At 43.6% G+C, this 23,015-nt stretch overlaps 1 pseudogene; it reads right to left on the bottom strand.

The window, feature by feature from the left end:
- Nucleotides 1-2,593: 2,593 nt before the first annotated feature.
- Nucleotides 2,594-23,015, bottom strand: part of LOC115478392 — a 28,588-nt pseudogene continuing 8,166 nt past the window's right edge.

The following is a 23,015-nucleotide window of genomic DNA, read 5'->3' as shown; positions in this document are numbered from 1 at the left end:
TCACCAGTGACCGCCAGGCTACCTGTCTATCGGGCATACTGAGCCCATTATCTGGACAGCTAAGCAAATAAAGGCAGGACTAACTTTATCCAGCTAGTCATCTGGTTAGTGGATGAATTTATCCGGATTGTTCCCTGTGTAATGGACGAGCAGACTGAATTTATCCGGAGAGTTATCTGGTTAATGGACTAACTTTATCTGGCTAGTCAACTCTCTGGATAATGCATCCATTAACCAGATGACTATCAGAAACGACCAAGTCTAAGGACAAGCATCTCTAGGGACAACCTAAATGTCAAGATTTAGGCGTCCCTGACCGTATTATCGAAATGAAAGATGGACACCCATCTTGTTTCGATAATACGGGTTTCCCCGCCCCTTCGCCAGGATGTCTTGCGAGAATGTCCTCAGGAAAACTTGGGTGCCCCTTTCGATTATACCCCTCATGGAAATCCTGAGTCCATGGGTTTTTACTATGTACTCAGAAGGTTGAGAGGCTGTGTTACACCTGAGTTTGTGATATTTATTCTGTGTCCTGGGGATATTGAGAGGTTGTGTTGGCCCTGAGTTTGTGATACTTGAGGTTGAGAGCCTGAAGTATGACCCAAGAAAGCTTTTGATTCCAGAATCTCCCTTACTCATAGCAGTAGACACAAACTCTGGGAACCAGAGCATCTCCAAGAAAAAGAAACAAAGAAAGAAGGAAGAACGGTCTATAAATTATTCTCACATCCACAGCACCAACGCTTCGTGCAGCCTGTAGAAACAGCAAACAAATAGACAGATACAAAATAGAGGAAACATCTCTTGCGCACATAGAATGCTCTACATGGCCAACTAGGCAGCTTCTCCTCACATGCCACCTGGAGACCATCAAATGAAGGGGAAAGACTAAAGAGAGAGAGAAAGGGGAAAAACAGACAAAGAAGAAGGGAAGAAGATGGGATGAGAGAGGAGAAAACCAGGAAGAGTGTAGGAGGGGGACAGAGACAGTAAGGAGAAGCTCGCCTCTCTGCACTTTCAGACAGTCTTCCACTCAGTTCTTTTTCCATCTTCCTTGTTTGCTTCCCTCCTTTTCATCACATTTTCAGGATCCCCAGAATGAGGATCCACCACAACGAAAGTCACCACAGGTCAGAAGCACAGGAGTTTGTTGTACCAAAAGAGCTAAAGAAGGCTTTAAGTTCATGTCATCACATTCCAGCATTCACTGAGTCCAGGGCTTTTGTAATTAGATTTAGGTTTGTTTTCATGAAGGACATATAATTTTCATCAATAACAGCACAAAACCACGAAGCCATGCCAACTGACAGCCACACACCCCTGGCCAATGTATGGACAACCAGGTGCTACCCCATCAATGCCTGGATGGCACATACCTCCCAGCCAATGCACCTTGGCAGCAGCATACAACTCAGCCAATATCTAGAAAACCACATCCCAGCAGGCTAGTGTGTGGACAACATTGCACCTCCTGGGTGCCACTTGCCTCCTAGCCAGAACTGGGAACCATGTGCCAAAAGCCAGTGCTACCAAACTTCTCTTCCAAGGGGGTGGTACACAATCATGCACACACCTGTTCTCCACCATTCCACAGCCAAATGTGATCATGCAAAATAAGCAGGGACACAAAGAAATCCAAAGGAACATCCTATGTAGGTGGAACCATGGGAGGAATGGCAGGTGGCAGAAGGACCAGAAGAAATAATCCATAATAAGAATAGAGGAGCTAGTGGAAAAGTCACAAAATGCTGGGACTATGGAAGGAAAAGTCACAAAATGCTGGGACTATGGAAGGAAAAGCCACAACCTGGGAGGGTGCTAATGAGGAAATGCCCACTCTGGGGTATAATCTCAGAACACACCATAGTAGGGAGAAACTTTGATGAAAATTCAGAGGTGAAACAACTAATCAGAATTATCACAGTGTGGGAAGGTCATCCAGTAGAAAACCTACAGTGAGGGAACAATTTAGGTAGAAGAACTATGCAGGGGAGACACTCTCAGCTATAGAGCACTGGCTGAGGTGAGATCTCAGGGTCATACAAGAGAGACCCCTCAGATATAGAGCAATCACTGGTCTGAGATCTCAGGACTATGCAGGGGAGAGACCCTCAGATAGAGCGATGACCGGGGAGAGACCCTCAGATAAAGAGCGATGACTGGGCTGAGATCTCAGGACTATGCAGGGGAGAGATCCTCAAATATAGACCCTCAGCTATAGAGCAATGACTGGGCTGAGACCTCAGGACCATATAGGGGAGAGACCCTCAGATATAGAGCATGACTGGGCTGAGATCTCAGAACTATGCAGGGGAGAGACCCTCAAATGATGAGTAATGGCTGGGATGAGATGGCAGACCATGCAGGGGAGAGACCCCGAGATGATAAGCAATGGTGGAGGCAGGCCAGGGGCATGCAGGGAGAGACCCTCAGACAACCAACAATGCCTATAGCAGGAACCTCAGGTGAACTGTACTTGTAAAAACTGGTGATTCAGCCTCAGATTGAAGGAGCATTCCTAGCCTGTTCTGGATGAAAAATGATACGTTATAGGGATCATAGTGAAAAAGGGACAGGAAATCAGGAGAGTTCACTGTTCTTTAGCCTCCTCCTCCTCTTCTTCCTCATCCAGCAGTGATACGACCCCTGAAGATGCTACATCAGAGACTTTGCGCCTGACCTGGAAACTGTCCTTGTATGAGCCACAGACTGTATGATAGTCCTTGCAGGAAACAGCTCTTCCTCTGTGGGAGAAAGGCAGGACTCGGTGAAGGACATGGAATAGGTGGAGTCCTCACACTCCAGCTGGCCCAAGCTCCTGTAAACCTCTTCTTCAGGTGGGGGCAGCTTGGAGAGAGCCTCTTGACCACCACTCATGGAGCCCAGGAGCTTGGCTGCCAGGTTGGCTGGAGAACTGAGTTCCTTAAGAAGTAACTGGTCCTCCAGACTGCAGAGACTCGAGAGCGTTGCTGGGGAGTTAGTTTCAGGCTCGCAGGAGCTGTGTCCCACACTGATCTGACAGAGACGGCTGTGCAGAAAATCCTTCAGATATTCCCCGGCTGCAGCTGTGGTGTTGAATCTAGAAAAGACCAAAAGGAAAAGAGAACTGAATATTTTTCCAACCTCATACTGGCATAAAGTATTTGGAAACTAAAGAAATAGATCATGCTAGTCAATATTTAAACTCGTAGAGGGACATTTCTTTTAAACACTGGCTATGCTGTTTCAACGTATACCTGGAATTCAGTGCTGGCTGCTGCCCAAAGATCAGCACAGAATATCCATCATTCTGCTGACAGCCACCATCATCCAGCACCGGTATAGTTACCTGCATACTTATGTGGATACTGGCATTGAGTATCACCACTGTCCAGCTTTTTCCCCTTGTGCTATTAGGATATAAGCATAGAATATCCATTATTCTACTGACTGCCACCATTATCCAGCACTGGTATGCAGGTAACTAACCAGATGAGTTACCTTCATAATTCATAGGTGCCAGCTCTGTGGGTACTGTGGGTGCAGGACACCCTCAATATTCTATATTTTATTAAATTTGGATCAGCAAGCTGAATGCTACAGAGCAGCAGGGGAAGGCTGGTTGAATCTGACCAGTGTTGCCAGTGGGCGGTTTTACCGCCCAATTGGGCGGTTTTCCGCGACCCGCCGCAGGAAATTTTTGCCCGCGGCGGGTTGCGGTTTTTTGGGCTCCTTTTGGGTCGTTTGGCCGGTTTTAAAAGCGTTTTTTTTGGCCGCGGGGGGCGGGTTAGTGACATTTTGGGCGGGGCCGATGACGGCATGGGCGTTGATGACGGCGGGGGCGGGGTTGATGACGGCAGGGGCGGGGATGATGACGCGGGGGTGGGGTGTCAGGGGCGGGGTTTGACTTTGGGCGGGTTTTGGGCTGGATTTGGGCTCGATTGGGTGGGAAAAAATTTTTCCACCTGGCAACCCTGAATCTGACCAATGGGCTACAGGAGAAGGAGGAGCCTAAGATAGCAGCCCTTCCTGTCTATAGCTGCTAATGGGGGGAAAGAGAAACAGATAGACACTGAGAAAAGGAAAGAAGCCTTTATTGGCATGACAATTTTTTTCAGTTCAATAAGTTTTATTCAAACTTGTGATTAGATGCCAGTTTTATATGTTTTGTTAAAGTAATACATTTATCAGTTAAGGTAATAAAAAAAAGAGTAGAGGTATGGAAAAGGCACAGAGGTGTAAGGAAAAGACAGGCTGGGTGATGGGGACAAAAGCTAGGAGGGAGTTATGGGAAGGAATAGAGGGGTTACTGGTTGGGAGAAGGAATGTTGCTGTAAAGAGCTGGAAGTGGCTGAAAGCACCTGTAAAAGGAAGAGAGGTTGAGTGAGGGGAACAGGCTGAAACTGACACTGTGGTTGAGGAATGGAGGGGGCTGGAAAGGGGTGCAGAGGAACTGAAAAAGGATACTGACTGGGAGAGAGAAAGTTTCTATGAAGAGCTGGAAAAAGCAAAAAAGAGAAGAGAGGCTGGACGATAAGGACATAGGCTGAGAGTGAAGCAGTGGGAAGGAATAGAGGGAGCTGGAAAGGGGTAAAGGGAAACTGAAAGAGGATACTGGCTAAGAGAGGAGAAAGCAGCTCTAAAGGGAAGGCATCTGGACAGGGATAGAGACTGGGAGTGGAGCTGAGCTGTTTGAGAGGAGTAGAAACAGGCTGTGAGAGTGAGGGGAGAGCATGGGCTGTGATGAGGGAAGGAGTAGGCAGAGAGAAAAGGAGCTAGAAAAGATGGCGAAGCTGTGTGGGATTAGGAAAAGAGAGGTCATGATGGATAAGAGGGTAAGAAGTGGCATGAAGGGGGTAAGACTAGAAGGAAGTGCGATGAGAAGGTAGAGACAGGCTATGGAGGAAAGAAATGAAAGAAATGAGAGGAAGCTGGAAAAGAATTCATAAAAGAGAATGAACATGAAGGCTGACAGGAAACAAATGAGAAGACCCAGAATAAGTAGAGACAGAATAGAGAAGTATAGACATTTTTTACGTTTAGACTGTGGTAGCTGAGTTCGTTCAAGGGTGAGGCCTACCAGTATCTTTGCCCTTCTCCTCCAGAACTACAGTCACCAGGATAAATAAGTTAAGGGGGGGGGGGAGTGAAACTGTGGAAGAAGGAGGGAGTTGTGGCTTATGGTGATCTAGAAGATCTCTTAAAAATTGCTTCTTTTGGCAGCTGTGTAATGGAGAGTCTCAAATTGAAGAGGAACGGAAAGGAACATCATTTCCCTTTTTTAGAAAAATAAAACAATTACATCCCATGGGAGACCTTGGGGATCGACTAAATGTGCTCATTATGCTGCTCATTTGTGTTTAGGGGGTAATATGTATAGAAGATCAGGTTTGCAGCATTTTTAGGTACTTTTCTCTGATTACAAAGGTAGTAACAATGGTGGGAGCGGCAGAGCTGCCAAAGTAACACGTAGCCTGCCCAAGTCATGCACAATTCCAGGAGGAAGACGTTTTGGCCAGTCCTGATTTTGAAATTACATCCCAAAGCACTCTGATATTTACAGTTCCTCCTTCAACATATTCAGATCAGTTCTACATCATAGTGGTGATGTTAGAACTCTAGGACTGACCCAAAGCTCCCTCTAGAACTGGGAACTTTGGAATCTCTATTCATTCCCTTATCAAAGAACAACCTGGAGAACGGAGGACTAAATCCCCCCCCCCCCCCCCCCCCCACACACACACACACACACTCACTGTGCATCAGGCATACTGGAATGACTTTAGCAAGAGAAGTTAGATTCACAGACCTCAAGCAAAAAGAGGCTTTGTGATCCAACTAACACTTAAAAGTTATAAGATTCTCTCCCATTCTCATTCCAAATCCTATGGTTTTATTTACCAGAAAGTAGAACGTTGTCACTAGCTGATGGCAAAGTCCTCTCATATGATTCATCAGAGTCCTCACCATCATATGGAAGACCAGGCCCCTCAGTTTGGCTTCAGCGATAGCAAACTGTTCTGCACCCCCTATGAGGAAGGAGGGAGAGAGAGAGACAGAGCGCAAAAGAATATATGAAATAAGGATACAGAAAGTGAAGGCTTCTCATAACATCATATCAACATATCACAAACACAAGATAATGAACGTCAAAATACAAGGTTATTTCGTGTCTGTGAGGAGGAAACCATTCTTGCTTAGCAGCCAATGACACAAGCGTCGTAGCTCTCTTTATTACCCCTGCTTACCCCTATCTGCACCAGCAGTTACCCTGTCATGGTCGGAAGTCCATGACTGTCCCACCACTCCTTGGTCTATCAGGTAAGAATGAGAAACTGTAGGGGAAGGAGCAGAAATGAGGATAAGTGACAGGGAACCGTGAGAGTGGTCTGTATATGATAATTTGTAGGCTTAGGTATCCAGAGTTTTGAAAGCCAGAGATAGAATTGAAGAATATTAACTGGACCAGACTGGGAAATTCATTCTAAGTTACTGACACTTCACAGGATACAAGATGAAAAGCCTAAAGCTCCAAGAAGCAGGATCAGGGTATAGCCAAAATCTCAGTGGCTTTCCCTCCCTTATTTGACGCCACCTTAGTACTTATGGCTAGCAACATACCTTCCTACTGAAATTATTTTAGTTCACCCTATAAAAAGAATAAAAGGGATTTATAAAATGAGGACATTATAATACACCTCGAATATTGTGCTCAATTCCGGTCACGCATCTCAAAAAGATACAGTGGAATTAGAAAAGGTACAGAGAAGGGCAACGAAATGATAAAGGGGATGGGACGACTTCCCTATGAGGAAAGGCTAAAGCGGCTAGGGCTCTTCAGCTTGGAGAAAAGGTAGCTGAGGGGAAACATGATAGAGATCTATAAAATAATGAGTGGAGCGGACCAGGTAGACGTGAAGTGCTTGTTTAATCTTTCCAAAAATACTAGGACTAGGGGGTACGCAATGAAGCTACAAAGCAGTACATTTAAACAAATTGGAGAAAATATTTCTTCACGCAATGCATGATTAAACTCTGGAATTGTTTGCTAGAGAATGTAGTAAAAATAGTTAGCTTAGCGGGGAGGGAGAGAGAAAGAGAGAGTTGCTGGGATGGGAGGGGGATGAGCAGAGGGAAAAGAGAGTAACTGGATGATGTGGGTGGGAAGAGTAGGAGAGACACTAGACTGAAAATGGAAGGAGGACAAAGAGGGAGCTACTGGACTGCGGGGAGGGGGCAAGGTGAAGCAGACAAAAGCCCGGTCTTCTCCCAAGAAATAATAGAGAAGATAACTGACTATACACCACTCTGTACCTGGACTAGCTTGCTACAAACACTGTAACTTAGACCAGCGCCTTACATCTTGTTTAACTGTACAAAGAACCTGCCTTGAGTTCATCTACTTATTCCAACTGACTCTGTACCAATCTTGTCCCCATCCATATATAAGTACACAAGTAATGCCACACTGGGAAAAGACCGAGGGTCCATCAAGCCCAGCATCCTATCCACGACAGCGGCCAATCCAGGCCAAGGGCACCTGGCAAGCTTCCCAAACATACAAACATTCTATACATGTTATTCCTGGAATTGTGGATATCTGCACTTGGCCCCTCAGCTAAATGGTAAGCTATATTGCAGGAAATCATTAGCATCACATCTGTTATTTGAATGTTGTAATGTGTGCTTATTAGATGTTTCATTAGTATTAGATGACTTACATATTTACTTATTGAATAGAATTTTATTGATGATGATAACATCCTTCAAACATACAGTTACAATTGAATTATATACATTCGTCTAGGTTCAGTCAGAAACACTTCAATCGTTGCTACATCATCTATTTAACTTAGCCCTACCAACTATTAACCTCTCCCCTCCCCCCCCTATTCCCCCCCCTCCCTCCCCCTTCCTTCCCCCCCTTTTTCCTCCCCTACTTAATCCTCCCCCCCCCCCCACGAGTGACCAAACTAAAGATACCTGAAGGTCTCAAATAATAACATACTTGCGAAAACGGATGTTATCCTAAATGATGTATGTACGTACACACCTCCTCAGCAAAGGAGGGTATAAGATACCAGTTTCCTTTCTACGTTACTCATGTATACCTATTATCATAACTTTTACACTTATCTTAGGTATTACATAAACTTTTTTATTATACGTATATGTTTTACCTATGATAGATCTACACTTTGGGTTGTTTTTTTAGGCCGCATATATGTAGTCAGCATTAACTAGTGGAAAGGTTATCACATTGGAGTGTTTTCATATCACAACGTATAGGTTTGTTGGTACCAACACTTGTTTCAGCATTTATATCAACCCTTCCATAATTTCACACTTATTGTGTTATTACACCGATAATGTTATATGTTCTCTCTTGTGTTCTTATGCTTGGTGAATATTATTGTTATTTGATATGATAAAAAACAAGGTTTTCTCCATTTTTATGGTTTTATTTATAGTATATACACACCTTGTATAGCGTAGTTTATCTATATCTTATAAGGAAGATCAAGTATTACTATTTCGTGAGTCACTTTCATTCTGTTTGCAGTGTCATGAAGCATATTTGGTTAAGTTACTACATTCCAATGATGTTTACTGTCATTTTAGTGCAAATAAACTCTGTAGGTGGTTTTTTTTTTTTTATGAATAGGTTTTTCCTATGCTTAGATAGTATTGTTAAAAGCAGTGGCGTTCCGACGCTGGCTGACACCCGGAGTGGATCGCCAATGCGCCCCCCCCCCCGGGTGCAGCGCGACCCCCCCCCAACGAAATGACACCTCTAACCCCCCCCCCCCCCCCGGCGAAATGACACCCCCTCCCGGGTGCACGCCGCTGGGGGGGGTGCCGTGGCGCGCGCCTGTTTCCCTGTCTCCGAGTTCGCAATTCGCATGTGTTCACTGCTCCCTCTGAGTCTGCCCCAGAACAGGTTGTTCCGGGGCAGACTCAGAGGGAGCAGTGAACACATGCGAATTGCAAACTCGGAGACAGGGAAACAGGTGCGCGCCACGGCACCCCCCCAGCGGCGTGCACCTGGGGCGGACCGCCCCCACCGCCCACCCCCCCTTGGTACGCCATTGGTTAAAAGCTTTCCTTGCATACTTATTTATTGATATTTTATTGCACCTATATTATTGTATGACATACATTATGCATTTCCTTTTATGTATTTATTTTCATATTATTTCATGTAGTATACTTTTTCTCCATGAACTTAAACTGCATTGCATTGTCATAAACCTGCAAGCATGAGTGTCTACAGTTACTGTAGCATAGACTTTTAAACCCACTCAAAGAACTGTGTGTATGTGACACTCAACTTTTGGTACAGCGTTGTTTGTTCCTGGTTGCAAGTTTTATGAGTAATGACCAGCATGTTAAGCCTGGGTTCCTATGGACTGTTTGCATAGCCATACCCCACCTACAGACATGCTGTGGACATTAAAAGGTCCCTATAGTGGTGTATCAGACACTACTCTCAACACTGTGGTTCATCACTCAGCTGTCGCAATGTGTTGCCACAAAGTGACTTTTCTTCCATGAACTCGCAAGTCATCTGCCTTTTATGGACATTTGCTTATGTATTTCGAAGTCACTTACCACATTTTCTAATGAACATCATCACATGCAATTTAATGTGATTTACTTCACTGCATAATCTTATATTCAAGTATATTACATTTCCAGAGTTGTATGTCTATTATATTTTATGCTATTGTTTGAAGCTTCATTACCATGTTGTCTGTTACTCATTTAATAAGCTTAGATGCATAAATGTAGTCTAGCATGCTTAATGAAACATTGTAATGACATTTATTGCAATTGAGTAAATGCACCATTGTTTGTTTAACTAGTCTTTCAAGCTGCTCAGTTCTCCTTAGAGCTGAACCCTTGAAAGAGGGGGGGGGGGGGGATGTAGGAGCAAACAAGCAGTGTATAGCAAGAGTATATGGGGATCATAATACCTGACACTATTCAGCATTAATAACCTGACTTCAGAAATGCAGACCTAAGCTTACAATGCAAAGCCTATTGTTTGCTGAAGTGCAACCCTTGCATATAAAGACTGCCATCAAGGGTCCCAATGTCCTAGAATAAAAAGGTTATCATCAGCATTGACATCCTTGGCCAGAACAGCCAACGACTCTTGGAATTAAACCTTTCAGCTAGAGAGACACTGGTGGCTTGCAAATTACACATTGTTTATGAAACCCGGCTTCTTGTTAAGGTGGTTCCTTCAGTGTAGTGCCATTGAAAAAATCAATAAGCCCTATGAAGTCACAATATTGGGGTGAACAAAGATATGTGTGCGTTGGCCCCAAAGCCAGAATGTACATCATCAGCACAGCTGCAGCCTGTCATGGCTGTGGCCATGCCCTACATCCAGACTCACCTTTTTTTCCAGTGATCTGGCTCTATGACTTCTCCGGACTGCCATGTCCCTGTATTGATGCATCTGCTGTCTGGTGTTCCTGCTATCCAAGCCTCGCTCTGGTGTTCCTGCTATTCAAGCCTCATTACAGTCTATTCAAGCTTCATTCCAAGTTGTGACATCATCAGCAAAGTCCTTTATAAAGCACCTTGGAGCTCTCATGCATTGCCTTTGCAACAGGTCTTTTAACCTTGTCTTCGTGTTCCCAGTTTAGATCCAAGCCCTTCTTGGCTTTATTCCTATGCCTTGTTTCCTGCCTGACTTTGTTCCTGTGAGTCTTGTCCCTGAATGCTTGTTCCTGTGTTTCCGAGTCTTCTATCTGAAAGCTTTGTTTCAGAAACCATGTTCTTGAAGGCCTTGCTTCTTTGTGTGGTTTCCCTTTACCTTTTGCTTGCTGTATCTGATGTTTGAATCTGAGTGACTGTGTGGCACAGCCTTGCTTCTTTGTGTGGTTCCACTATACCCTGTTCCTGCTTTCTGCTATAGCCAAAGCTCCATCCTGATTCCTGTTCCTGCCCAGCCAAGTCTGTTCCTGATTCCTGTTCCTGCCAAGTCAAGTCTGTTCCTGTTGCTTGCCAAGCCAAGTCTGTTCCTGATTCCTGTTCCTGCTAAGCCAAGTTTGCTCCTCCTTTGTCTTTGGTCTGTAATCTTGTGTCTGTCCCTGTCCTGCTTATATTCTGTCCTGCCTGTTACAGCCCTGCTTGTCTCATATAGTCCAGTCCTGTCTGGATCCAGTCCTTGCCTTGTCCTTGTCTTGCATTTTCTGGACCCAGTTTTTTAATCCAGTTCTGTGTCTTGCCTTGTTCTGCCTATTATTAGGTTTTAATTTGCTGTTCTCAAGTTTACCTCATTGACTGTATTTATGTTTATATTTGGTCTCTTTTACTACTGTTATGCTGTTAACAAAATTGTAAGTTTATTTTAAACTGTACCTGCTGTACACCACTTTGGGTGAATCTCTCCATAAAGGCAGTTATTAAATCCCAATGAAATAAATAAATAATTAATAAGGGAAGAGAGATACTGTCCCTGGGATGGGAGGTGAAAGAGAATGGGAAGAGATGGGGAGAAGCTGGAGACGAGGAGGGACGGGGACACAGTGGTGATGCTGGACATGGGGGTTGTATGAGAACAAAGAGGACAGGTGCTGAATGAAGGATAGGGTCAGGGCCCAAGAGAGGCACTGTTAAAACAGATATTGATATAGAGGGAATGATGTTGAGCATGGAGAGAGAAGAAATATCAAATGGACCAGAAACCCTGGAAATAGCAGAAGATGAATGGGACCCAGGGATGGGGGTTGGGGGAACAGAGCAGAAGATAGGTGGGATTTGAGTAGTGGTGGTAAGGGAGCAGAGCAAAAGATGGCTGAGACTCAGGGGTAGAGGTAGGGATGTAGAGCAGAAGATGAGAGGGGCTCAGGGGGGTAAGGGAACAGAGCAAAAGATGGTGAGACTCAGGAGTGAGGGGGATAAGGAAACAGAACAGAAGATGGATAGGACTTGGTGATTGTGTGAGAGAAATTTATAGGGGGGAGAGTAGTGAATTATTGATAGGAGAGATGGAGAGAGAATTTTGAGTGTGGATAGAGAGGACCTGTCAATTGGTAGGTAAAAGTGGAGGCAAGTGGGATTTGAACCTGGATCTTTTGGTTCTCAGACCACTGCACTAACCATTAGACTACTTCTCAGATATGCATGGAAGTCTATTAAGAATGTCCATTGTTCCTGAATCTGTCAACAGCCTGGTATCCCTTGCTATTTTCATATTCAGGAGAGAGGGAGATGGTCAACCACCACTGGAGAATTAGGGAAGTGACTTGCTTTAATCCCTGTAGTGGACAGCTGCTCAATCAGAGCACCTTTCTGTAACCTGGACATGCAAAGTATAAGGTCTACATAACAACATTCATCCTTAGAGATGCAGACATCCTTTCCCCCTTCTACGATCGGAGTTGTATGTCCACATTTTGGGCCCTCCATAGACCCACTCAAAACGTGCCCAGACCACGCCTCCTCGTCATATTGATGTTCTGCAGATTTAGACTCCATATTCTGGCTTTATAAAACAGGATTTGGACATCTAAATGCCGACTTCCTGTCATCCAAAACAAGAATAGAGCTTCAAAAATAACAACCATAGTCATCTTCAGAGGAAGGGAGGCCTCCATCAAAAGCAGTCAAGAGATTTGTGCTTATGGTCTTCTTAATTGTATATTATGTGATCTTATAATGCTGGTGGAAGAAGCAGTTCCTCTGTATAATCATTGGGTAGCCCTAATGATGGAAGCTTAGGAGCTAACTTTTCAAAATGATTGGGGGTGCTAAAATTGTTTTTGTTTTTTTACAGGTGGTGCATTCCCCCCTCCCCGTCCCCCTCCTCCCCCTCCCCCATCCCCCCTACCTCCTCCCCTCCCCCGTCCCCCTCTCTCTCCCTCTCCCCCATCCCCCTCCCTCCTCCCCTCCCCTCCCCTTCCTCCTTCCTCCGAATTCCAGGCCCTCCCTTCCTCTCTCCCTCCCAGTTCTAAGCCCCCCCGTTCCCTCCCTCCCTCCCAGTTCCAGTTCCTCCTAGTTCCAGGCCCCCTCACTCCCTGTTCCAGGCCCCCTCCCTCCCCCCCTCTGAGTTCCAGGCACCCTCCCTCCAAATTTAAAAGTCATCTTACCTTGTTGGGGTTACGGTGGCAGCAGCAGTGAAAAGCGTGCAAGCTCGGTGCTTCCGCCTTCCCTTCTCTCAGCTCTGGTCCCGCTCTTGTGGAAACAGGAAATGAGGGTGGGACCAGAGCTGAGAGAAGGGAAGGCTGAAGCACCGAGCCTGCACGCTTTACACTGCTGCCGCCGCTGTAACCCCGATGAAGTAAGATGACTTTTAAAATTTGGAGAGAGGGGGCCTGGAGCTCAAAGGGAGAGAGGGAGGGACTTTTAAAATTCTGGGCTGGCGCAGGGAACTTCCGGTGGGTGAAATATTGAGTACTGCTTATTGCACATGGTTTACAACACAATAAAATTATAACAGTCATCAACAAAAAAAGGAAATCATCTGGAAGAACCAGAAGCAGGTAACGCTGGGAGAACAAATACACAAGTAAAAAAATTACAAGCGGAGAGCAGGGTCAATGAAATAGGAATCAGAGGGAGGAAGGAGTGCCACAGGACACCAGAGGAAAGGGAGGCACAGGAAACTGGAAATTAACCATAGGCTAATTGGAAAAGCCAGGACTTTGGGATTCCCTGTCCATCAGAATCTGGACTGTAGCGTCACATAAAATGTTCAAAACGTGTTAGTGTTGTCCATGATAAGGAAAGTTTCCCGAGTAGCATCGTATCGTATACATGTGGAAGAAGGAAAGATGAGAAGAAAGGCCAGAGAGGAGCATAAGGAATGAGTAAAGTCTGAGAGATAGACCGGAGCGTGGGGAGCTTAAGCCCTTGAAAACAAACATGAGCACCTTGAATTTTAATCGAGCAGTCACAGGAAGTTAATGCTCAGCTGTAAGGATGGGAGTAATATGATCAAAGAAGTAAGCGTTGTGGGGCTTCACAGCTGTGGACTGTATGAGGTGTCATTTTTTTAAATAGTTTTGAGGGATAAATCATTATAGAGAGTTGCAATAATCAATTTTTCAGATAACAAGAGATAGTAACAAAGATACAGTATACTTATTCCCATTAAAGGAAATGGTAGCATAGTAAATGACAGCAGATAAAAACGGTCCATCCAGTCTGCCCAACAAGATAAACTCATTATAGACAGTATGCAGTACTTTATATGTATACCTGAGTTTTGATTTGTCCTTGCCATTTCAGGGCACAGACCATAGAAGTCTGCCCAGCACTGTTCTTGTACTAAAAGTTCTGAAGATTCTGGAATCCTAAAGAGTTACAAGATTCCGGAATCCCAATTAGTAGCAACATTCCATGTAGAACCCCAAAGAGTAACATAGTAAATGACGACAGATAAAGACCTTACGGTCCATCCAGTCTGCCCAACAAGATAAACTCATATGGTATGTGATACTTTATACCCGAGTTTGATTTGTCCTTGCCATTCTCAGGGCACAGACCGTAAAAGTCTGCCCAGCACTGTTCTTGTACTAAAAGTTCTGAAGATTCTGGAATCCTAAGAGTTACAAGATTCCGGAATCCCAATTAGTAGCAACATTCCATGTAGAACCCCAAAGAGTAACATAGTAAATGACGACAGATAAAGACCTTACGGTCCATCCAGTCCTGCCCAACAAGATAAACTCATATGGTATGTGATACTTTATACCCGAGTTTGATTTGTCCTTGCCATTCTCAGGGCACAGACCGTAAAGTCTGCCCAGCACTGTTCTTGTACTAAAAGTTCTGAAGATTCTGGAATCCTAAAGAGTTACAAGATTCCGGAATCCCAATTAGTAGCAACATTCCATGTAGAACCCCAAAGAGTAACATAGTAAATGACGACAGATAAAGACCTTACGGTCCATCCAGTCTGCCCAACAAGATAAACTCATATGGTATGTGATACTTTATACCCGAGTTTGATTTGTCCTTGCCATTTTCAGGGCACAGACCATAGAAGTCTGCCCAGCACTGTTCTTGTACTATAAGTTCTGAAGTTAATGTCGAAGCCCCTTAAAATTACACTCCAACCCATCCATATCTATTCAGTCACAATCAGGGCACAGACCATAGAAGTCTGCCCAGCACTGGTTTTGCTTCCCAATTGAAATGAAACATTTGCAGGGAGAAAGTTGAATTATAAGTAACAATAGTCATTGGTGGTCTCTCTTTCTATTCCCCTCTGCACTCTCCCTCCCTTTTCCTCTGGTCTCCTGTTCCAGCTCTCACTTTTTGACCCTTCCTGCCCCTTTCTTTATACCGCAGAACCACAGCGAGGTTCCCCACCTGCTGCAATCTGGCCTCTTGTTCCCCTTCACTCAGGTCTGAGTAAGAGTTAAAGTCACTTTCCAAAGCCATAGGAGAGTCCATAGGTTTACACCACCCCTTCCACTCGATGAGGTGAGCCACCCGGCCTTGTGCCATGGCAGTGGGCTTAGTCACGTGATCCTTCACCACCTGGGAAATACCTAAAAACAAAAAAAGACATATGTAATAAGTTATCACAATAACCACATTATAGCACAGATCTATCCACAGCATCCTGTGTGTCAAGGACACCCCACAGTTTGATTATGGTTTATTGACTTCTATACAGTGGCGTAGCAAGGGCGGTGCGGTGGGAGCGGTCCGCCCCGGGTGTCAACGGGTGGGGGGGTGCTCCGTCCACCCCCCCCCCGGCACAGCGCCTCTCACTCCCCCCCCCCCCTCCTGCCTACCAGCTGAGCTCCAGCCGGCACCTCCAATCTGCAGCGCTGCTGACTTTAAATGAAGAAACCGTCTCGTCGTTGGCCCTTCACTACTGAGTCCCGCCCTCGAGGAAATAGGAAGTTATATCAGAGGGCGGAACTCAGTAAGTGAAGGGCCAACGACGAGACGTTTTTCTTCATTTAAGGTCAGCAGTGCTGCAGATTGGAGGTGCCGGCTGGAGCTCAGCTGGTAGGTAGGAGGGGACTGTCGGGGGGAGTGAGAGGCGCTGCGCCGGGGGGGGGTTAGGGTCCACACCAGGGGGGGTGCCGACGCCAGGGGGGTGCCGTTCCACGCTGGGGGGGGCGCTGTGTTGCACTGCACCCGGGGGGTGTGCGCAGCGGCGATCTGCCCCGGGTGTCAGCCAAGCACGGAACGCCACTGCTTCTATACCACCTATTCCATCAGCGGTTTACAAATTTCTATACATAAAATTTATAAAATAAAAAATCTACAATGACAAATTAGAATCTATAATCACACCAAGACTATGGGCTTGAATAGGTATTTCATAATCATCCAGACTTAACCTAGAAGGAATGTCCTTATCAAAGATCTTTGTCACCAATTAAGTTTACCTCTGACTTATTCACTTTCAGTACCAACTTGTTTTCTTCATCCAGTTTGTAATTTCCCCAAAAATAGATCTTAACTTTTGAATTGCAGAATCTATTCCATTGTTAAAACTAAAGAAAAATTGGACATCGTCTGCATATATTCAATAGTGTACATTTAAGTTCTTTAATATCTGGCACAAATATACGTTAAACAAGGTTGAGCCTTGTGGTACACCAATATGTCGATTTCTCAATTTCGAGTTCTGATTTCCATTACAAATTTTATATGGTCTGTTACTCAAAAAACATTTAATCCAGCAATTCCACATGCCTGTAATCTAGTTAATAAAATTGAATGATTTACAGTGTCAAATGCAGCGAAGATGTCCAACAATACACAAAAATAGCCATAACAATGTTCTAGACCTTGTCTCATCAAATCAACTGCAGATAGCAATGCAGACTGTGTACTAAATCCAAATTGAAAAGGATCTATCGCATTTACTTTGTCCAGAAAATCTGTCATTTACTCCTTTTCAATCTGCCAACATTGGAAGTGATGAGAAGGTCTGTAGTCACTAGGAATATCAAGGATTAAACCATGGTTTTAAGTACAGGGTGCACAGAAGGTGCATTGACAATGGAAGTAAGCTTAGGTATTAATTTCGGCCCACTTGCTCACATGACCACAGGTGAACACAAGTAGCCAGAGGAGATGGTAGGATGTAAAGATCTTGAAATCTTGAAACTTACAACATCAAAAGTGTTCCAGTCTTCTATTACAGTTAATTCACTCTCCTCACAAAGGAAATAGATAACTCACTCACTAATTCATCAATTTTATTTTCAAAAAAGCCACCAAATATCTCAGGTTCAATTAAATATTTCTATAAGAAAGTTGTTTGCTCAGGGTTAATGATTTTACAGTCCTAATATTGGTCTATTCATGGCTTCACGTATCTTTTTTTTTAAAATAATATTCACCCCATGCCTGATTTACAACAGATTTATATTCCCCCCATCTTAACAAAAAAGTTTCTCTTAAATCCACCACCCCTTGTTGATCTCCAAATTCTCTCTGATTGTCTAAGTTCTTTTCTTAGTTGTTTCAAACCTTCAGAATACCAAAGTTTAACCTCGTTTTTTTGGTCTAAATTGACTTCCTGTATAGGGGCAATTTCATCCAGAGTCCTTAGAAGAGAAGGTATGTATTCCATTTGTCATTTAACTCATCCACTTCACCAAGGAACTCATTCCCCAGGTTTTCACGTATCCTTTCTTCTAACAACTCTGAGTTAATGTTCACTCATCATTCTTTTTGTAATATATAAAGTAACCTCACGATTACTAACAACAGACCAGATGAGATTAATTAAATAATGATCAGACCAAGGGATAGTTTCACTGATAATCAGACATTTGACTTTTATGGAAATTGGGGACAAAAACTATGGACAGCTGAATAAGTTGCATTGTGAATTATCTGTTTCAGATCAAAAGCCAATAAGGGCCTCAACAAATATATTTTGGAGTAGAGGAGTGGCCTAGTGGTTAGGGTGGTGGACTCTGGTCCTGAGGAACTGAGTTCAATTCCCACTTCAGGCACAGGCAGCTCCTTGTGACTCTGCACAAGTCACTTAACCCTCCATTGCCCCATGTAAGCCACATTGAGCCTGCCATGAGTGGGAAAGCGCAGGGTACAAATGTAACAAAAATAAATATATTTTCAGCATTCTTTCCAATATATGCTGGTAATCTCCAATGCAATCTTTTTTTCAAAGTCCCTCTTAGCCTTCCTTATCAGCGCTTTGCATTTGACTTGAGATTCCTTATGCTGTTTATTATTTTCAGTCGGTTCCTTCTTCCATTTTCTGAAGATTAGTTGATAAAATTTGCTTTTTATATTTTTATTTTGCCTACAATTCCTCCTTTAAACCCCAATCTTTAAGTTTCCAAAGCACAAAGCAAAATAGCGTTCACTTACCAGAGAAATGTCCTCTTCTCTCGGAACTTCTTGAAAAAAAAAGTGTGTGATATCCACATGTTATTCTTCTTGGCATTAAGGATGAAGTTTAAAAATCTCAATATTTAGATATTGATTTACTCAATGATAGATCAGTTAGATGTAAAACTGATTTGATTTATGATTTGATAATTCATAAGTCTTTGTATATTTTCTGTATTGCAGAATCATGGTTCTTAAGTTCTGATTTGGTTTTGGTGAAGCAATGTTACCCTAGAGGTTACTCCTGGTAATGGGTCTATAGAGGGGGAAGAGTTCTCTAATCCTATTTAGATCTTCCTTCGGCTTTAAGAAAGTTTTCCTTTAATTTGTGATGGCTCATTTGAAATTCTCTTCATGGAAAATGCTGACTGAGCATTTTATCTTTTGCTGTCCTCCTAACTCATTGGATTGCTCTGTTGTACTTGACATTTGACTCATCTTCCTGTTGATTTATCAAAGATATGAATTCTAAGAGATTTCAATTTACCAGCATATACTGGATGTGTTAGGGTGCTGTCTCTTCTCTGAGCTCTCTCTTTGGTTGTTTATGCTGTATTAATACTCTGAGGTCTCTTTTTAGCTGTTCATGATATATTAATACTCTGAGGTCTCTCTTCAGTTGTTTATGCTGTTTAATACTCTGAGGTCTCTCTTCGGTTGTTCATGCTGTTCAATACTCTGAGGTCTCTCTTCGGTTGTTTATGCTGTTTAATACTCTGAGGTCTCTCTTCGGTTGTTCATGCTGTTCAATACTCTGAGGTCTCTCTTCAGTTGTTTATGCTGTTTAATACTCTGAGGTCTCTCTTCGGTTGTTCATGCTGTATTAATACTCTGAGTCCTCTTTTAGCTGTTCATGATATATTAATACTCTGATGTCTCTCTCGGTTGTTTTATGCTGTTTAATACTCTGAGGTCTCTCTTCGGTTGTTTATGCTGTTTAATACTCTGAGGTCTCTCTTCGGTTGTTCATGCTGTTCAATACTCTGAGGTCTCTCTTCGGTTGTTCCGGTGCCGGTGCCGGAAAGAATATTTGAAGCGGGGGAGTCGGAGAAACTAAACAAATTCTCTGTAACCTTGGAGGATGTAATGGGTCAGTTCAGCAAGCTGAAGAGTAGTAAATCACCGGGACCTGATGGTATTCATCCCAGAGTATTAATAGAACTAAAAAAATGAACTTGCGGAGCTACTGTTAGAAATATGCAATCTGTCCCTAAAATCGAGTGTAGTACCGGAAGACTGGAGGGTAGCCAATGTTACTCCGATTTTTAAGAAGGGTTCCAGAGGAGATCCGGGAAATTATAGACCGGTGAGTCTGACGTCGGTGCCGGGCAAGATGGTGGAGGCTATTATTAAGAATAAAATTGCAGAGCATATACAAAAACATGGACTGATGAGACAAAGTCAGCACGGATTTAGTGAAGGGAAGTCTTGCCTCACCAATCTAATGCATTTTTTTGAGGGGGGTAAGCAAACATGTGGACAATGGGGAGCCGGTTGATATTGTATATCTGGATTTTCAGAAGGCGTTTGACAAAGTGCCGCACGAAAGACTCCTGAAGAAATTGCAGAGTCATGGAATCGGAGGTAGGGTATTATTATGGATTAAGAACTGGTTGAAAGATAGGAAGCAGAGAGTAGGATTGCGTGGCCAGTATTCTCAGTGGAGGAGGGTAGTTAGTGGGGTCCCGCAGGGGTCTGTGCTGGGTCCGTTGCTTTTTAATGTATTTATAAATGACCTAGAGATGGGAATAACTAGTGAGGTAATTAAATTCGCCGATGACACAAAATTATTCAGGGTCGTCAAGTCGCAGGAGGAATGTGAACAATTACAGGAGGACCTTGCGAGACTGGGAGAATGGGCGTGCAAGTGGCAGATGAAGTTCAATGTTGACAAGTGCAAAGTGATGCATGTGGGTAAGAGGAACCCGAATTATAGCTACGTCTTGCAAGGTTCCGCGTTAGGAGTTACGGATCAAGAAAGGGATCTGGGTGTCGTCGTCGATGATACGCTGAAACCTTCTGCTCAGTGTGCTGCTGCGGCTAGGAAAGCGAATAGAATGTTGGGTGTTATTAGGAAGGGTATGGAGTCCAGGTGTGCGGATGTTATAATGCCGTTGTATCGCTCCATGGTGCGACCGCACCTGGAGTATTGTGTTCAGTACTGGTCTCCGTATCTCAAAAAAGATATAGTAGAATTGGAAAAGGTACAGCGAAGGGCGACGAAAATGATAGTGGGGATGGGACGACTTTCCTATGAAGAGAGGCTGAGAAGGCTAGGGCTTTTCAGCTTGGAGAAGAGACGGCTGAGGGGAGATATGATAGAAGTGTATAAAATAATGAGTGGAATGGATCGGGTGGATGTGAAGCGACTGTTCACGCTATCCAAAAATACTAGGACTAGAGGGCATGAGTTGAAGCTACAGTGTGGTAAATTTAAAACGAATCGGAGAAAATTTTTCTTCACCCAACGTGTAATTAGACTCTGGAATTCGTTGCCGGAGAACGTGGTACGGGCGGTTAGCTTGACGGAGTTTAAAAAGGGGTTAGATAGATTCCTAAAGGACAAGTCCATAGACCGCTATTAATGGACTTGGAAAAATTCCGCATTTTTAGGTATAACTTGTCTGGAATGTTTTTACGTTTGGGGAGCGTGCCAGGTGCCCTTGACCTGGATTGGCCACTGTCGGTGACAGGATGCTGGGCTAGATGGACCTTTGTCTTTCCCAGTATGGCACTACTTATGTACTTATGTACTCTGAGGTCTCTCTTCGGTTGTTCATGCTGTTTAATACTGTGGGTGTGTTAGGGTGCTGCTGTCTCTTCTCTGAGGTCTCTCTTCGGTTGTTCATGCTGTTTAATACTCTGAGGTCTCTCTTCAGTTGTTTATGCTGTTTAATACTCTGAGGTCTCTCTTCGGTTTGTTCATGCTGTTTAATACTCTGAGGTCTCTCTTCGGTTGTTCATGCTGTTTAATACTCTGAGGTCTCTCTTCAGTTGTTTATGCTGTTTAATACTCTGAGGTCTCTCTTCAGTTGTTTATGCTGTTAATACTCTGAGGTCTCTCTTCGGTTGTTCATGCTGTTTAATACTCTGAGGTCTCTCTTCGGTTGTTCATGCTGTTTAATACTCTGAGGTCTCTCTTCGGTTTGTTCATGCTGTTTAATACTCTGAGGTCTCTCTTCCGTTGTTCATGCTGTTTAATAACTATGGGTTGTGTTAGGGTGCTGCTGTCTCTTCTCTGAGGTCTCTCTTTGGTTGTTTATGCTATATAAATACTTGTTTCTGTTAGGGTGCTATTATCTCTTCCTGATGCCTCTCTTCAGCTCTTCATGATGTATCCAAGTTTTTACGTGAAAGGTCCTAGTGATAACTGCACGGCAGCAACATTGAGTACTGATATGTGAATGTAGGATGAGGTGCAAATCATTTTGGAACTCCTTACCATTAGAACTTTGGCTGGTAGGAAATTATTTATATTTTAGGAAGTCACTTAAGACTTTTTTTTATTTCAGAAGTATTTTCAATACACAGAAACTGGTCCTTAATTGATGTTCTTTTATGTTACTGTATCTATTAACTGATTAATAAGTAACATCTGAACATGTGGCTCAGTTTTATTAATATGTAACCCGCTTGGAACTATCTATGGTATTAGCGGGATATAAGTCCAGTATAATGTAACGTAATGTCAAATCCACTTCTGGACTAATGAAATGGCAGAAGTGAAACCCGTTATCTCAATCTTCACTGAAAACTCAAAAGAAGTGAGGAAAGAAGGAAGGAGCCCTGGAGTTCAAAACTTACCATGAAGGGAGGACCTGGCCAAGGCTGCGATCTCCTGTATTGTGAGCGCTCGCCGGGACTTTGGTAACATTTCAGTTGTGTCTTCAACATTTACCTATCAGAAAAATAAAACATTTGTCAAAAAATGTCCAAAAGTCAAAGGAACTGCACAATTACAGAACTCAGAGTTCTTATGCACTTGGAGAAATCAAAACTGCTATGAACACCTAAAATCAGTGGGCAGTGAAAGGCCTCAAAGACCTTTGTGGGACCTGAAGTTTCAGGGCTTAAAAATACTTTGTTGGACACTATTCTCAGCTTGGGTATTGAAATCAAATCTTTTCTTTCTCCTGACAAGCAGGTTTCTTCAATCATTGAAAAAATATTTTATGAAGTTAAGGTTAATTTGACACTGTGGCCATATTTTGGCAGAGGCTGATCCAAAACAAAAGGTCCATTCTGGACTCCTGGAATTGGGCATATTTTGGTTCTTCTAAAGGCAGTTGTCCAGACTAGAGTAGGTCCAGAATGCCAGTGCTAAAAAGTGGGATAAAGCTTCTCCGTTGCTGCAGGAGTTTCACTGGTTATCTGTTTTTCATAGGATAAAATTCAAATTCCTGTGTATGATGCAGAAGTGATTGGGACTTAGGTCTGAGTTACCCCCCCATATTCTGTACAGGTCACCCAAATTTGGGATTAGATCCCAGATCCTGACATAAACTAATTAGGCAATTAAGCAATTGCTGTTAATTGGCTGTAATTAGGAGTTGCATGTGTATCTGCCCTATGTCTAAATTTTATAGCGCACAACTCCAAAGGACACATGGCCACGAGAGGCAGATAGGCAGGTCAGAAATTAGGCACAATGTTATAAAATACCTGCATTTGCCATTAGT

The sequence above is a fragment of the Microcaecilia unicolor genome, chromosome 10, assembly GCF_901765095.1.
Source record: "Microcaecilia unicolor chromosome 10, aMicUni1.1, whole genome shotgun sequence".
Classification (NCBI taxonomy): Eukaryota; Metazoa; Chordata; class Amphibia; order Gymnophiona; family Siphonopidae; genus Microcaecilia; species Microcaecilia unicolor.
Note: the sequence above shows the minus strand (reverse complement) of the source record. Positions and strands in the feature narration are given on the sequence as shown.